Source organism: Protopterus annectens, chromosome 5.part1 (genome assembly GCF_019279795.1).
Source record: "Protopterus annectens isolate FY-2018-M chromosome 5.part1, PAN1.0, whole genome shotgun sequence".
NCBI classification, from domain to species: domain Eukaryota; kingdom Metazoa; phylum Chordata; order Ceratodontiformes; family Protopteridae; genus Protopterus; species Protopterus annectens.
Genome location: NC_056736.1, coordinates 284,449,880 through 284,466,761, shown reverse-complemented (window position 1 = coordinate 284,466,761; position 16,882 = coordinate 284,449,880). Strand labels below are relative to the sequence as shown.

At 45.1% G+C, this 16,882-nt stretch overlaps 1 protein-coding gene across 1 annotated transcript in view; it reads left to right on the top strand.

Annotated features, from left to right (window-relative positions):
• Positions 1-927: 927 nt before the first annotated feature.
• LOC122803149 (putative RNA-binding protein Luc7-like 1) overlaps positions 928-16,882 on the top strand; it is a 1,029,881-nt gene continuing 1,013,926 nt past the window's right edge. The window contains exon 1 of the mRNA XM_044072769.1: positions 928-1,042. The gene's annotated coding sequence lies outside the window, so the exon portion shown is untranslated. The remainder of the gene's footprint in view (positions 1,043-16,882) is intronic.

The window sequence follows — 16,882 nt, the reverse complement described above, 5'->3', positions numbered from 1 at the left end:
TGTGCTGTGTCCTAGATGAGGAACTTACCTGCCTATTGAGAAAAAGAAGGTCCTGTGGCATGCAAACTGGTTATTTCATGCCTTACATGTGTTAGGGAGATGTTTTCAGCTCTTTTGAAGTGAGGCACTGATCAGTTTACTCCCGCCACACCCCATATGATAGCATTGGCAGGGCATCTGTGCACACTTGCCACCAAAGTGCCTTCACTCTTGTATGCCTTCTTCATACTTGGCTACTGTTGAAGACATGTACTCACCCTATTCTGTTGTGGGCAAAGTGTTTTTGCTGTATTGGAAGCCCATATTAAGTATAAATCTGGATCCAAGAAGTGTTGGGCCGATTTTAGCTTTTGTTCATGAGACTCGTATAATTTATTTGCAGAAAGCAAGTTCCATTTTTATTAAGAAAGGGACCTGGTAAAAAAAAAAAGCTTTTAACGAGCTGGGTCTTGATTTTTCTGATACCGATGCGTCTGCTGGCAAAGCAAGTAAGTGATTGAGGCTGGTCACCTGGCATGTATACAGACCTCTAGCACTTCAGCTGTAGGAAAAGAAACAGATGTGACATGGTAAAGGGGGTAGTGTTTTCCTTTGCTTAGAAGCATAGTGCTGCTTTATCCAAAAGAAATGTTTTTAAAGGCACCATTCTTTGGAACACTAACATCATATCTGCTGTAGAGAGGTGGGTGGTGTAACACCTGTGCAAAGAAATACACTGCTGCACTCTAGTAATGGTATAGCAGAGGCATAAATGTTGCCCTTTGGCTGAGGCACAAGCATGGAGAGTTAATAAGCCCAGGCTAATGTCTTGCCTTCCTCTCCCTCTATTTTTCTAACAGTGCCTTGTACAAAAAAAAAATCTATATAAATGGAATGTTGAAAATAAACTGCAGTTTCAACTTTTTTTTAATGTTATTTATTTATTTTTTAATTTAAAAAAAATCCAGGAGATGAAACTAGACAGCGGGTGAAATTTACTGATGAGAGAGTCTGCAGGAGCCATCTCCTAGACAGTTGTCCAAATGATATCTTGTCAGGAACGGTATGTAGCATTCATTTTATTTACTGTAATACTATTTTGTCGATTTATTTGCTTTAATGCATTTCAGCAGTGAACTTGATTTGTAACCAATTTGACTTAGTGAAACATGTTCTCTTTCAACTTTGAGAATTTTGATTCTAAGCAAGTAACTGGTTACTATGACATAGTTTAACAAAAATTAAATGTAGATCATAAAATTGTTGCACAGGAGCATTTTACATTAGTTAACATAATTTACCAGTTCCCTCTGAGTTTTACGTTCTTTATATCAACTTAACAGTACCTCCTCCCCCATTTCTCTTCTTTCACCTTCAGACGCTTTTGATATGTTGCCTGTATCTCACCTTCGTTCTTGCTGTTTGGGTTGAGCCAATCCTCTGCTCCGACTCTGCCGTGATACTATAGCTCGGAGCTTTTACTGGCTTGAGGCTAGCCCCTATCCCAGGATGCCTAGCGTTAGTCACCCAGATCTCGTTTGCCGCTTGCAGCGTTGAAATTGCGGATACTGGCTCGGGCTGTTTTCTCTTTTTATATTTTTGGAGTAAAAGTTTTGCATTTATATTACCTAAGTTGCAAACAGCAGTCCTTCGTATTTCTACCTTTTTCCTATCCCATCCAAGTGACTTGCTGTTGTTGTAGGCTAACCGTTTCTCTCTGGCCTTTTCCCCCTCTTCTAAACCCGTTTAAATTAGAGGGTTCTTAGTCTTTCTTGCCTTTTCTTAATATCTACTAAGCTTTAAGGAGTTGCCGTTTAAGTTAGAGGCTCTCTTTAGGTGGGATACTTGCCGTTTAACTTAGAGGTCGTCCCCCCATTCTCTTTCCTGTCTGGAAAAAGAAAAAAAAAAAAAAATTGTCTGCATTTGTCTGTTAATCTTGTGTGTTTTTTGTCTAGCTTTAGATAGTACTGCTCGAAATTGTCAAAAGATACTGCCAAAGAATCTAAACCTTCGGGTTTCAAAAGTGATTCGTGCTGCCAAAAGATGTCCCTATGGACGGGCACCGAATATGTGTATTGTTTAGGCCCTGTTCACCTGCAGGATTCGTATTCTATTTGCCATGCAATTAGTTCACGAGTCCTGCAGGAGAGAAAGTATAAAATGATCTTAAGAGGGTTACTAAAGGGCCCCTTTGCTCCTATGGAGGGGACTTGGCCAGCAAAAAAAAACTAGAAAAACCGAAGCCTTCCTCCTCTTCAGCTCCCATTTTGGAACCATCAAAAGAGAGGGATAAGTATCAAGCTAAGTTGGACCCAACTTTTGGTTCCGACAAGACACTTGCCTACAGCTCCATCTGTTGTCGCAGAGCCAGTAAGGCCTCATAAGCGATCTAGGTCTCCTACTTTGGAACTGGTGTGGTCTGCTGCACTGTACTCTTCATTGCAATCTGTGTCAGGCAGTTACCGGTCTTCAACCCATTCCTCTCGGTCATCCAGGAACCTCTCTGATGATTATGTGGAGAGGGTGTTGAAGAGGCTTCTTAGGATACCAGCATTAGCTAAAATACATTTGGGCCCATCCCAGTCGAAATGGTGCCGGCAGCTCAACCAACACCTGTCTCTCTTCCTCCTCCGACTCCTCTGAGTTTGGCACGGAGTGAATGGAAGTCGAGTGGTGGAAACATCAGTTCCAGTAACCTCTGGTCTTTCGGTTCCAGCTACTGCTCCGATCTCCTCGATAACCCCTTCTGCTCGAGGGATCTGGGAGCAGACACTTCGTCTGCTCTGAGGGGAGGGCGACATCGGATCCTTGTCCGACCCTACTCTCCCTTTCGGAGCTTTGGCACAGGTCAGCTGGGCTCCTACATTGGACTCTGAGCCATGATCTCTGTTAAAGGGAGGTATCCGGCTTCTTTGGGCGGATAAGTTCAAGTTGGGACCGTGATGCCTTAGAGGTGATAAGCATGCTATCTACTGACACAGCTCCACCCTCTGCTCCATTGGCTCCTTTGCCTTCGGTGCCCACCTCCGAACCTCTTCTCTGCCCCAAGCATAGGGAACCCATGCTCCAGGACACCCCATTGGGCGATCTCACCTCTTCCAAAACCTCCAGTGAGCATCCCTCATAGGAGGTCCCTTGGAAGAGGACTTGCAAGAGGAAGCATGTTGACTTCCCTGAGACCTTGACACAGACAGACTTGGATGACTCAGAAGGATCCCCACCGTCCCCTTGAAGTTGTCTTTTTCAGACATCTTGGAAATCCTTAGAGGGGTGACTGGAAGTTCCTTGCCCCTTCTGAAGATGAGTCAGTGTACCTGGATGCATTCTGTTCCCGACCCTCCACCTCTTGGGTATCTCCTCCTTTCGACCCACTATTGCATGTAGTGAGTCTAAAGGTGTGGAGCTGTCCAGACACGATGGAACCACATCCGCGGATGCCAACAACTTCATAACAGCCCCTGAAGACAGAGCTTTATTATCCAAAGGTGTTCCAGTTGATGCTATGGTGGTGGCAGCAGCCACCAAGGAGGAGTTAGCTGGAACTTCATCTGTCCATCCACCGATTAGAGTCTTGTACAATGGACAGATACGGGAAGCATATGTTTTCAGCGGCCTTTGCACTTGGGTCGCTGAACTATTTGTCCCACTTTACAAGGCTTCATATGGATCTCTTCAAAGAGTTAGGCGATACCTGATAGGATCGTACAGCTGCGGGAGCCTCGGCCAAGATGGCTTCTCAGCTTGCAACCATGACTTGGTTGGTTTACTTCTCCATGTGGCTAATTTCGTATGCAGCCGATGGAGCGAGTAGGGCGGCAGGCACAGGGGTGGCCTTGTGCAGACACTCCAGAGCCCTTCAAGTCTTCCTTTACCAACGCCCCCTTTGACGTCTCATCCTTATTTGGGCTGCAGTTGAGACTCTTACCAGGTGTGAACAGGATGGCAAAGCTCTCTCTGCTGTGGGCGTGTGTTTTTCTGCTCCATCTAGGCCTTATCCTAAGGGCCAGAAGGGGGGAAAGATGTGGTTCCGGAAATCCCAGGGAGCTTCGCTTGACACACGTAGAGATTTCCCCCCATGGGCAGAGGGGGAAATAACTGAAGACGCTGGTCCTCACGGCAGGTGGGTTCCGCAGCATCAGGGCGACAGATACTTTCTCTGGTAGGCCTTTCCAGCGCTCTTGAAGGGAGGCCCAACTGTCTGACTCCGGAGACAGTCGGGGGAAGTTATTATTGTACCCAAAAGCCTAGCAGACAATCACATGGGTACTATGGATAATATTCGGAGGTTACACTATCCCCTTCTCCCAACTTCCCCGGTCAAGACAACACTGTCCCAGATGTTCCACCCAATCTTTGGGATCAAGCAAACCTAGAGGTTCAAAGGTTGCTAAGAAAGTCATCCAGGAAGACCCCGCAGACGCAGTCAGATCCGGAACTTACACAAGGTATTTTTTAGTTCCAAAGAAAATGTGGGACTGGAGACCCATATTGGATCTCAGCAGGCTGAACAAATCAGTTAAGAAAACAAAGTTCCTGATGGTAACACTGTAGTCCATTCTTCCCTTTCTGGGATAGGACAATTGGATGTGCTCTGTTGATCTCCAGGATGCGTACTACCACATAAAAATGGACAGAGGGCCAAGGAGATGTCTATGCTTCCGGCTGGGAACCAGTCACTATCAGTTCAGAGCACTGCCCTTTGGTCTCACCACAGCCCCCAGGGTGTTCAAATACATGGCAGTAGTTGCAGCTCGCCTGAGGCGTCAAGGATTCCGGGTGTTTCTATATCTAGACTGGCTCCTTACTGCCACCACCAAGCATCAGCTAAACAAGGCAAGGGGGTCCACACTTTGCTCTTGTTCTCAACTAGGGATCGCCGTAAACTACGAAAAGTCTGCCTTTTTGCTTTGTTAGTATATTACCTTTATAGGGGCATATTTAGACACAGGCTATGATAGCAAAGCTGCCTCAAGAAAAAGTATTAACGATCCGTTGCCAAGTTGCAATGCTATTGACAAAAATAATTCAGGTAAGATTTGTCCTCAAGGTCCTGTGTTCTATAGCAGCGGCAATCACTCTGGTTCCTATGGCTCGCTTCCACATGAGAATTCTGCAGTGGCTCATCTTTGCACAATGGTCATTCCAGGATTTACCTATGTCACATCAGATTCTGATCCTGGAATCCTGCAAAAAGGATCTGGAGTGGTGGATTCACTCCCCTGTGGTAACAATAGGCAGGCCGTTTCTACCCCCCAACCTATAGCCACAGTGACCACAGATGCTTCCCAGATAGGGCGTGGGGGGCATTATTTGGGACAGACTGTTCAAGGGACTTGGCAGGAACACGGGTACAACTTGTACCTCAATGTCTTGGAGATGAGCGGTGCTTCTGGCATTGCAAGCACTTCAGGACTACCTACAGGGGTGTAGCAGTTCAGACAGACAATGTCTGTAGTATGGTACATCAACAAACGGGATGGAACCAGATGTTCTTCGTGTTTCACTGTTGCAGTCGTTACATTTGGGTAATCCTGCTGGCAGGTTGCCCTCAGCTGGACTGAATTCCAAAGTCTTGGGTCCTGCGTCTGTTGCTGTCGCCCCTTCCCTGACGTCAGGTCGTCAGGGGTATAAAAGATGTGGCCAACGCCATTTTCTTTAGTCTTTCTTGCCGCGCAGTGCCTGAAGCAGAAGCAGTTCGCAAGTGCCGGTCGGCAGACTCCTGAGATTTTCGTGTTAGAGTTTCAGATCCGAAGTCTTCAGTAAAGCTATGTACTCCGTTGGGGAAACTTTTTTTCTTGCTCCAGACCGATGTCAGAAAAAGTTAATAATTGTATTTCTCATGAGAAGCAAATACCTCATAAGGATTTTCATTCTTAATGTATTCCTTGCCTAGGCCCTAATCACAACGTTTCTGCTTGTTGGTTTTGTGCTAGATTTAACCAACGCACTATTAAGTGTAGGTATGATTTTGCTTTAAACTATTTTGGACGCCAGTTTAATTGTCCAGAAATCTCTGATAGCCATCCGACTACCGGAGTTCACAAATGCAAAGTAGAGGAAAGAGACAACCGAGGCCCAAAACCGGCAATGAAGCTTCTCCTAAGCCAGTCGCCGGTTCTCAGTGAGGCGCTTTCGCAGCCCCTGACGCCCACTACTTTAGAGTCACAGGCCGCTACCGACTCCCACTTGGAGTCGGCCATGCCGCTGGAAACTCAAGGTATTGGAGCCTCTGATATCCCTTCAGATGGGTCCGGAGCCGCTGAGCAGGCACTGGCTTCTGAGGGTGTTCAGACCTAAACATCTTTACATCAAACCAACTTCAGCTTCACAGGCAAAGACTAAAGCACCTTCCAAAGCAAAGAAACAAACTCAAGAGCCACGTGGTCAGGCCTCTATGCCCAAAAAACAGATGCTCAAAATGGCCGAAGACTTGATTACCTTTATCAGGGGTTCACAATCCCCTCCTGATAAGAGGTTTAGGCAAGAGACTGTCAATCTTCAGATCATGTTTCCATTTCTTCTGATTACTCTTCTGATCAGGAATATTCTCTTTCCCCCATGAGGATTCTGATACTGCTGAATCTATACCTTCAGCTTCTCCTCCAGGGGACTATTCTTTTGGGGAAACCTTACATACCATGAGGAAGCATTTCCACTGGGAGAGCCAAGATGTTTCAGAATAAAGAGGCTCAGGGATTTCCTTTTACTGCCTCACACAAGCCACTAGCCATCCCACCTGTTAGACATTGTAGATGTGTTTTCGGAGTCTAGTCTTACCCCGACTCCTTATTTCCAGCTCCTGTTAAGCCTGACAGATATTACAGGGTTCCTGACTCTCATGAATTCCTTTTTAAAAACCCTGCTGCAGACCCATAAACTATTTCTCAGGGTCTCAAATGAGTTAAGGCTTACGCTGCAAAAAACCCTACCCCCTCTGACAGAGATTCTAGGGCACTGGATAGATGGGGGGGGGGGGGGAGGTTTACACATCTGCTACCTTGGCTATAAGGGCCTTAAACTGTCAGTTTCTTATGCTCAAATATCAGCAACATGTCTTGGCATTGCTTAAACAAAGTGTTAAACCTTGTGCAGAAAACAAGGAAATGCAGGACTTATTGCATGCAGCTGAACAAGTTGGAAAGCATACTTTGCAATGTGGGTTTGATTCTTTAGAGGCCTCCTACAGGGCCGCAGTTACAGGTCCTGTAATTAGGAGTCATGCTTGGTTAAAGGAACAAAATCTGCCTGATCATGTTAAAGTTAAATTATTAGATGCACCTTTACAGCATGATACTTTTGTTTGGTGTTAAGGCAGAAGAGGTGTTAAAATGGAGGACAAAGCTAAATCTCTAAGCAAACTGTCAAAGATTTTTTACAAGTACAGCCATGTAGGTTTAGTAGACATTGGCCAACAAAGAATTGGTCCTTTCCTGTGTCAGACCTCAAAGGGGCAGATCCAGATGCCCTAGAGGCAGATCCCAGGCGCAAGGTTCATACCGCTGAAAGCAATGGGGGGCTTCTACCTCCAAAGTTGGAGAAGACCAATCACAACCATACAGGAAACGGTCCCAATGACTTCCCCCTGCCTGCACCAAGCACTTATCTCCTGGCAGCACCCTTAGGGGGAAAATTAGTACTTTTTCCACAAAATTGGCACAATTATAACCCAGGACAAATGGGTCCTAAATGTCTTGTCACAAGGCTACAAGTTCCATTTCCATACCCTGCCAAAGGCAAACTGCTGGCCAGATCTGCCAAAAAATCAATGGGCAGAGGCACAAAAACAAGCCTTATCCCTCATGGACATGGGGGGCCATTCAACAAGTACCAGCGCAAGAGCAGGGACAAGGATTTTACTCGACTGATCATCATGTTTCACTGTTGCAGTCATTACTCTTGGGTTATCCTGCTGGCAGGCTACCCTCAGTCAGCCAGAATTCCAAAGTCTAGGTCAGCGTCTTGCTGTCGCCTCTTCCCTGACATCCGTGCGCCAGGGGTATAAAAGATGCAGCTGACGCAGTTTTCTTCAGTCTTTCTTGCCGCACAGTGCCCGAAGTAAAAGCAGTTCGTAAGTGCCGGTCGGCCGACTCCAGAGATTTTCAAATCCGAATTTCAGAACCGACATTAAAGCTAAGTACCCCGTTGGGGAAACTTTTTTCTTGCTCCAGAATGATGTCAGAAAAAGTTAACAATTGTATTTCTTGTGGGAAGCCAATACCTCAAGGATTTTCACTCTTACTGTATTCCTTGCCTAGGCCCTGATCACAACATTGCTAGCTGTCTGTTTTGTGCTAGATTTAACCAACATTTAAGCATCTGTTTGATTTTGCATTTCATTACTTTGGCCGAAGATTTAATTATATAATGCCGTCGGAACAGCCGACGACCACAGGTTACAAAAAATGCAAGGAAAAGGATAGGCATCAGAGGTCCAAAACCGACGAGGCCTCTGATAGGCCAGTCGCCGGTTCTCAGTGAGGTACTTTCGCAGCCCCCAACACCCGCTATCTCAGAGCCACAGGCCGCTTCCGACTCCCACGTGGAGACAACTAGGCCTCTGGAAACTCAAGGTATTGGGCCTACGGAAACTAATCCCTTAGATGGGTTCGGAGCCGCTGAACAGGCATCGGCTTCTGAGGGTTTTTTCAGACCTTCACAACTTAACATTAAAACAACAGCCAAGACAAAGGTACCTTTAAAGACCAAGAAAAAAGTACAGCATTCTCCTGGACAGTCCTCCATGCCTAAGAAACAGATGCTTAAAATGGCCGAAGACCTCATTACTCTAATCAGGGGTTCCCATCCCCCTCCTGAGAAAAGGCCTAGGCAGGATACAGACTGACTCCTCTGATCAGGTTTCCATTTCCTCTGATTCCTCTTCAAACCAAGGATACTCTCTACCCCCCCTATGAGGACTCTGATGCTGAAGAATCTATCCTCTTCAGCCTCTCCTCCTGAGGATTATTCTTTTGGGGAAACTTTACATACTATGAGGAAGCATTTCCATTGGGAAAGCCAGGATTACTCAGAATCCAAGAAAAGGCTCAGGGACTTCCTCTTATTGCCTCAACGCAGACCCCTGGCTCTTCCGCCAGTGCTAAATGTTGTGGATGATGTGTTCTCCGAATCTAGTTCATCTCCTGACTCTCTGCCCCCTGCTCCAGCCAAGCCAGATAGGTATTGTAGGGTCCCTGACTCTCAAGTTTCTTTACAAAAACCCTTCTGCTGATCCAGAAACTATTTCCCAGGGTCCAAAAGGGGTAAAGGCTCCCATTGCAAAAAAATCCAGTAACCTCTGACAGAGATTCCAGAGCTTTGGATAGATGGGGGAAGAAAGTATACACTTCTGCAACTTTAGCAGTAAGAGCTTTAAATTGCCAGGTTCACATGCTTAAGTACCAACAATATTTAATGTCTCAGTTAAAACAGAAAATTCTTGCAAGCTCAGAAGCTCCTGATTGTAAAGAAATGCAGGATTTATTGCATGCAGTTGAACAGGTGGGAAAACATACACTGCAGTGTGGTTTTGAATCTTTAGAGGCCTCTTGTAGAGCCGCAGTTACAGGTTCTGTGATTCGAAGACATGCTTGGTTAAAAGAACAAAGTTTACCTGATCATGTTAACGCAAAATTATTGGATGCTCCTTTACAGCATGATACTTTGTTTGGTGTTAAGGCAGAAGAGGTGTTAAAGAAAATCGAGGATAAAGCTAAATCTATACAAACAGTCAAGGATTTCTTACAGGTACAGCCACCTCGGTTTAGCAGGAAAAAGTTTTAGTTTATTTACATTTTTATTAATTGATGTTCGTTAATTGATGAATTGATACTATTGGTGAGATATTAGTATTTAAGACAAGCTGCTCCATTAAGTTATTACTCTGAAACCTGCATTATGGTGGGTGAAAGCGCTCGGTGTTAATTTTGTATTAAAGTTTTTCGTGCATTCCAGTTGCGTTTCGCTATTTATTTAATTTTAACAAAGAATTGGTCCTTTCCAGTGTCAGGCCACAGAGAGGCAGATACAGATGCCCAAGAGGCAGATCTCAACCCCAAGGCTCAAATAGACGACAGTGGGGCACCTCAACCCCAAAAAGTGGTGAGGACAAGTCTCAAACATACAGGAAACAGTCACAATGACTTTCCCCTTCGTACGCTAAGCACGTCCCTTTTGGAAGCCCCCTTAGGGGGAAAACTTGCACTTTTTTCTCATAACGGGCAAACAATCACCCAAGACAAATGGGTCCTGAATATTGTCTCAAGGTTACAGATTCCACTTTCATACTTTACCAAGGCTGAAAGGAATGCCAGACCTGCCACAACCAATGGGCAGAGGCACAAACAAATTTCAGCCCTCATGGACATGAGAGCTATTCAGAAAGTACCACAACAAGGACAAGGATTTTACTCGAGACTCTTCCTGGTCCCCAGAAAGGACGAGGCCTGGAGGCCCATACTAGACCTTTCAATTCTGAATACTTAGCTGGATATTCCTAAATTCAAAATGTTGACATTACAGCAGCTTCTAGCCATGCTGGGCAAGAAGGCTTGGCTTGTTACTCTGGACCTCAGAGGCATACCTGCATGTCCCTTTCAGACAAAATTGCAGAAGATACCTCAGATTCAAAGCTGGTACAGTGCACTACCAATTCTTTGCACTGCCCTTTGGCTTAACTACTGTGCCCAGGGTCTTCACAAAGTGCCTGGCACCAGAAATTGCATTTTGCAGACAAAAAGGAATTCAAATATATCCATACCTGGACGGCTGCCTCATTCAAGCAGAGACAAAGGACATTCTTCTACAGCATCTGGCATTTGTAAAAAGGTTGATCTTTTCGTTTACTGTGTACCCTAGAGAAATTAAGTCAAAACTAGTGCCCTCGCAACAGATTACATTCCTGGGTGCCAGCTTTAAATACAGTGGCCCAGATGGCTTACCTCACGCCAGACAAGTTCAACTAACTCAATATTTTCAGTTACTGGCAAGAAAGTCCCATCTCCCTGCAAGAAAAATTCTGCAGGCCCTGGGATTCCTGGTATCCTGCATACGACGAATACCATATGCCAGACTGCATACGAGGAAATTACAGTGATACCTGAAAAGTGTTTGGACTCAACACTCTCACAGTTTAGAAGCAGTAATACCAATGATTCCCTGCATATAACAGGAGTTTTGATGGTGGGCACAGGCATGTCACCTAAACAAGGGTCAGCCTTTTACCCAACCCACAGCCAGGCAAACTCTTAACAGATGCTTTGGATTACGCCTGGGGAGCACACATGGCAGGAAAATGCATTCAGGGCAAGTGGACCACAGACCAGATGCATCTTCACATCAATCAAAAAGAGATGTTGGCTGTTCCAAATGCCCTAACAGCTTTCAAGGACCTTCTACATCCAGGACAATTACTACTAAAGATCGACAACACCACAGTAATGGGGTACATAACCAAGCAAGGGGGCACTCATTCTTATCCCCTATGCAGGCAAGCCATGACCTTGTGGAACACTGCTGTAATGTGTTGAATTCACCTGCAAGCACAATTCTTGCCAGGAAAGAAAAATACTCTGGCAGACTGACTAAGCAGAAATATCTTGGACCCTCATGAATGGAAATTGAATCCACAAATCTTTAGCATGGTAATGCAAAGGTGGGGATGCCCAGACATGGATCTTTTTGCCTCCCCACTGAATTGCCAACTACAAAAATTCTGCACAAGGACTTATCACAGACAAGCATGGAAAGTAGATGCTCTTCTGTTCAGCTGGAAAAACCTAAAAGTTTGCCTTCCTGCCACTGCCTCTCCTTTCAAAGGTACTCCTAAAAGCCAGACAAGAAAAAACACAGATGATCCTGATTGCTCCAGACTGGCCACACCAGCACTGGTACCCTATCATAAGGAACTTGGCTCAAGGCCCACCATGGATTTTGCCTCAAATTGCACACCTTCTGACCCAACAAAACAATCAGATCTTGCACGGTCAGCTCAAAACTCTAAACCTGGCTGCATGAAAGATGCTTTAGTCAAACAGGCAACACCTCTCTCTAAAGCTGTTATGGATGTCATTTTGGAGGCCAGTAGGCCTAGCACCAGGAAAGCTTACTCAGAAAAATGGAAGAGATTCTGCGCCTGGAACCAGGCTCAAAGCCTTGACCCTCTTGTTCCAAACATTCCTCAGATTTTACAGTACTTAACTGAGATGCTGGACAGAGGCCTATCCTTCTCATCAATTAAGATCCACGCCTCTGCTCTTTCAGCACATTACAACACTGATCCTCCTTTATTCTCTCATTCCTTGCTAAAGCAATATCTCGAGGGGCTAAAAACATAAAGACCGCCCCGGAGAGCACCAACACCAACTTGGGACCTCAATTTCGTTTTGGAAAAACTGACCCTACCACCTTTTGAGCCAGCCAATACAGCAGATCTAAAATCTTTATCATGGAAAACAGCTCTGCTCCTGGCAGTAACCTCAGCACGAAGAGTCTGAGCTACAGGCATCAATGGCAGTGGAACCTTTTATCATTTTTCATCAGGACAGGGTATCTAAGGGTAAACCTACCTTTATGCCAAAGGTGGTATCTAGTGTGGCTCTTAACCAAACCATCCTTTTGCCAACTTTTCATCCAAACCCCCAGAATAAAGGGGAGAAATTTCCGCATTCTTTGGACATACACAGGCAGCTAGGCTTCTACTTGGACAAAACAAAGGCTTTCAGGAAAACTGAGCAGCTGTTTGTAGCATATGCTGCAGGATCACAGGGCAAGGCCATCTCAAAGCAGACTATATCCAAATGGATAGGACACTGTATTCGGTACTGCTACACACAGCATGGAAAATCAGTCCCAAATAACATTAGGCCACATTCCACCAGGGCAACAGCCACTTCCAACAGCCGTTCTCAGAGGAGTACCTACCAAGGAAATTTTGGAGGCTGCAACTTGGAGTTCAGTGCACACCTGTACCAAGCATTACCACCTGCCTTTTTACTCTAAATCCAGAGCAGGTTTTGCCACTGCAGTTCTGCAGGGTCTCATAGCCAATCCTAACTCCTTATAGACCAGCCACCCAACCTCCGCTTTGGGATTCTACCCAAGTGTAATGTAACACGAACATAGTACAGTTTTTGTACCTACAATAAATGTAGATGTTAGTGTTCACCCTGCTGCAGTCCAGGTTACCCTCCCTCCATCCCCTCTGAACTAGCTGGACTTATCTAAACCTTTCTATCCTATACAACCTTTGGGGTGTATTTGCTGGTATCTGAGGGTATTGCTTTTATTGTATATTTTTGATTAGCAGTATGTATTGCCTACCTACTTGGGGGCACCTGACATCTGGGGCAAGAAAAACTGAAAAAAATGGCGTCTGATGCATCTTGTATACCCCTGGTGCACTGACGTCAGGGAAGAAGCGACAGCAACCGACGCCAGACCAAGACTTTGGAACTCAGGCTGCCGGATAACCCAAGTGTAATGACTGCAGCAGTGTGAACACTCTAACATCTACATTTATGGCAGGTACAAAATTGTACTTTCTCTGCACTGCCCCTTGGCTTATCTACTGCGCCCACAGTCTTCACAAAATGCCAGGCACCAGTGATTGCGTTTTGCAGACGAGGAATTCAAATATCTCCCTACTTGGACGACTGCCTAATTCAAGCAGAGAACAAAGACATTGTTCTAAACTAAAGCATCTGGTGATTTCGTTTACTGTGTACCCTAAGCCAGTTAGTAAAGAAATCAAAACTAGTGCCCTCTCAAGAGATAATATTCCCGGGTGCATGCTTTAATACAACTGCCCAGATGGCTTCTCACGCCAGACAAAAGCAACTGACTTCTTACTTCAAGAAATTGGCAACAAAAACCCACCTATCTGCAAGGAAAATCCTGCAGGCCTTGGGTTTCATGGCATCCTGCATTCTACTAATTCCATATGCCAGACTGCATATGAGGGAGCTACAGTGGTATCTAAATAGTGTTTGGACTCAGCATTGCCACAGCCTGGAGACAGTAATTGCACTCATTCCCTGCCTACAACAGGAGTTTCGATGGTGGGCAGAAGCCTGTCACCACAACAAGGGTCTGCCATTCTGTTTACCCACAGCCCGACAGACACTGACAACGGATGCATCGGATTATGCCCGGTGAGCCCATATGGCAGGAAAATGTATTCAGGGCACATGGCCTGCAAACCAGATGCATCTTCACATCTATCAAAGAGATGCTAGCTGTTCAAAATGCCCTGACAGCTTTCAAGGACCTGCTTCATCCAGGACCGCTACTGATAGACGGACAATACTACGGTTGTGTGGTACATAAACAAGCAGGGAGGTACACATTCCTACCCCCTCTGCAGATGAGCAATGACCTTATGGGACACAGCATTGGCTTTTCAAGTTCACCTGCAAGCACAATTCCTGCCAGGACAAACAAATGCTCTGGCAGACTAAGCAGAAACCTCCTGGATCCCCACGAATGGAACCTGATCCACAAGTCTTCAGCATGATAATAAGGAAATGGGGATGCCCAAACGTAGATCTGTTTGCCTCCCCTCACAACTGCCAATTGCAGAGATTTTGCACAAGGATTTATCACAAGCAAGCATGGAAAGTGGACGCCCTATCCTTCAGCTGGAAAAATGTAACAGTATATCCCTTTCCTCCACTGCGTCTCCTTCCCAGGGTACTCCTAAAGGTCAGACAAGAGAAACCAAAAATGATGCTGATTGCACCAGACTGGCCACGCCAGCACTGGTACCCAGTCCTAAAGAGCACGTATCAAGCTCCAGCATGGGTATTGCGTCAAACTTCTCACTTGCTGACCCAACAAAACAATCAGATCCTGCACAGCCAACTCAGGACCATAAATCTGGCAGCATGGCAGATAATGTAGCCATTCAAAACAGTCCTCTTTCAAAAGCTGTTATGGATGTTATCTTGGAGGCCAGGAGGCCCAGTACCAGAAAATCTTATGCAGAAAAATGGAAGAGATTCTGTGCTTGGAACAAGGCATTGACACGTCTGTAAAAATAATAGAGCCAGCAAGCTGCATTCTGATTTAATGTTTTATTATAAAACAGCAAAATTAAATGACAGACCTGTTTCGGCTGGCAATCCACACACAGCCTTCGGTGTGAAAAAATCATCCAAAGCTGTTTAAATAGTCAAAAGACAATATGATTGGTTAACCTAAAATTGCTCATTAAGACCTGGTGGGAATAAACCCCCTAACTTGAGAATCCATTTTCTCTCCTTAGAGTTTAGCAAAGAGTGTAGACCCGTTTTATTCAACTTCTTGCCTTTAATAATATCAATAATGGTAAAAAAACTTTGCAGTGGGATGTATGATATGATGTTTGTACAGTGCATTTTGAACTTTACATTTTTTAATGTTGCTAATGTGTTGAGAAATCCTGAGTCGCAGTTTGTCCTATATAAAATGACCCACAGAAACATGTGGCCAAATATATGACCCAGTCGGAACTACAATTAGCAAAAAAATTTGTCATACACCACAGAAGAATTTCTACTGGAAAATTGCTTGGTTTTATTAACTTCGTTGCAATTGGAACAATGGCCACATGGAAAACAGCCAATGGGAAATACCCCCTGTTAATGTGGTTTGTATGCGGTGTTCTGTTCCGGAGTCATGTGCATGTTTATAATGGTTGAAACAACCACTTAAATTCCTACCCTTCCTGAAGGAGAACAGACCTCTTTCAGGGATGATGTTGGATACCTCAAGATCATATTGTAGAATGTTCCAATCTAAAGCTTTAGTTCTGTCCAAGTAGAAGCGCAACTGCCTGTGTATGTCCAAAGAATGCAGAATTTTCTCACCCTTGTACTGTGGATTTGGATAAAAGGCAGATTTTACAATAACCTAACTGAGAATGCTGAACAAAGGCCTTTCTTTCTCATCAATTAATATTGATGCCTCTGCCATATCGGCCCATTACAATACGGAACCACTTCTCTTTTCCCATCCTTTAATTAGGCAGTACCTCAGAGGGGCCAAAAACGTTACGCCTCCAAGGAGAGCTCCAAGTCCGGCCTAGGACCTCAATTATGTTTTGGAAATACTCTCACTACCTCCTTTCGAGCAAGTATCAACAGCAGATATAAAATTCTTATCCTGGAAAACAGCTGCACTCATGGCTGTGGAACCTTTTATCATTTTTCATCCAGACAGAGTTTCTCTGAGGACAAACCCTATATTTATGCCTAAGGTGGTATGCAGTGTGGCCCTCAACCAAACCATTCAGTTGCCTACCTTTTATCCAAATCCACAGTACAAGGGTGAGAAAATTCTGCATTCTTTGGACATACACAGGCAGTTGCGCTTCTACTTGGACAGAACTAAAGCTTTCAGAAAGACTGAGCAACTTTTAGTGTCATATGCTGCAGGATCACAAGGAAAAGCCATCTCAAAACAGACTATTTCAAAATGGATAGGCCACTGCATCTGTTTCTACTATTTTCAACATGACAAATCTGCGCCTAAGGGCATTAGGCCTCATTCCACCAGAGCAGCAGCCACTTCAGCAGCCTTCCTCAGAGGAGTACCAACCAAAGATATCTTAGAGGCTGCAACTTGGAGTTCAGTGCACACTTTCACAAAGCAGTACCACTTACCTCTTTACTCTAAGTCCAGAGCAGGCTTTGCCACTGCAGTTCTGCAGGGCCTCATAGCCTCTCCTAATTCTATTTAGCCCAGCCACCCATCCTCAGCTTTGGATTCAACCCAAGAGTAATGACTGCAACAGTGGAACACGGTGAACATAGTACAGTTGTGCACCTACTATAAATGTAGATGTTAGTGTATTCACGGTTGCAGCCCAGGTTACCCACCCACCATCCCCCTTCTCTTTGCTGGGACTTATCTGCACTTCTCTAATCTA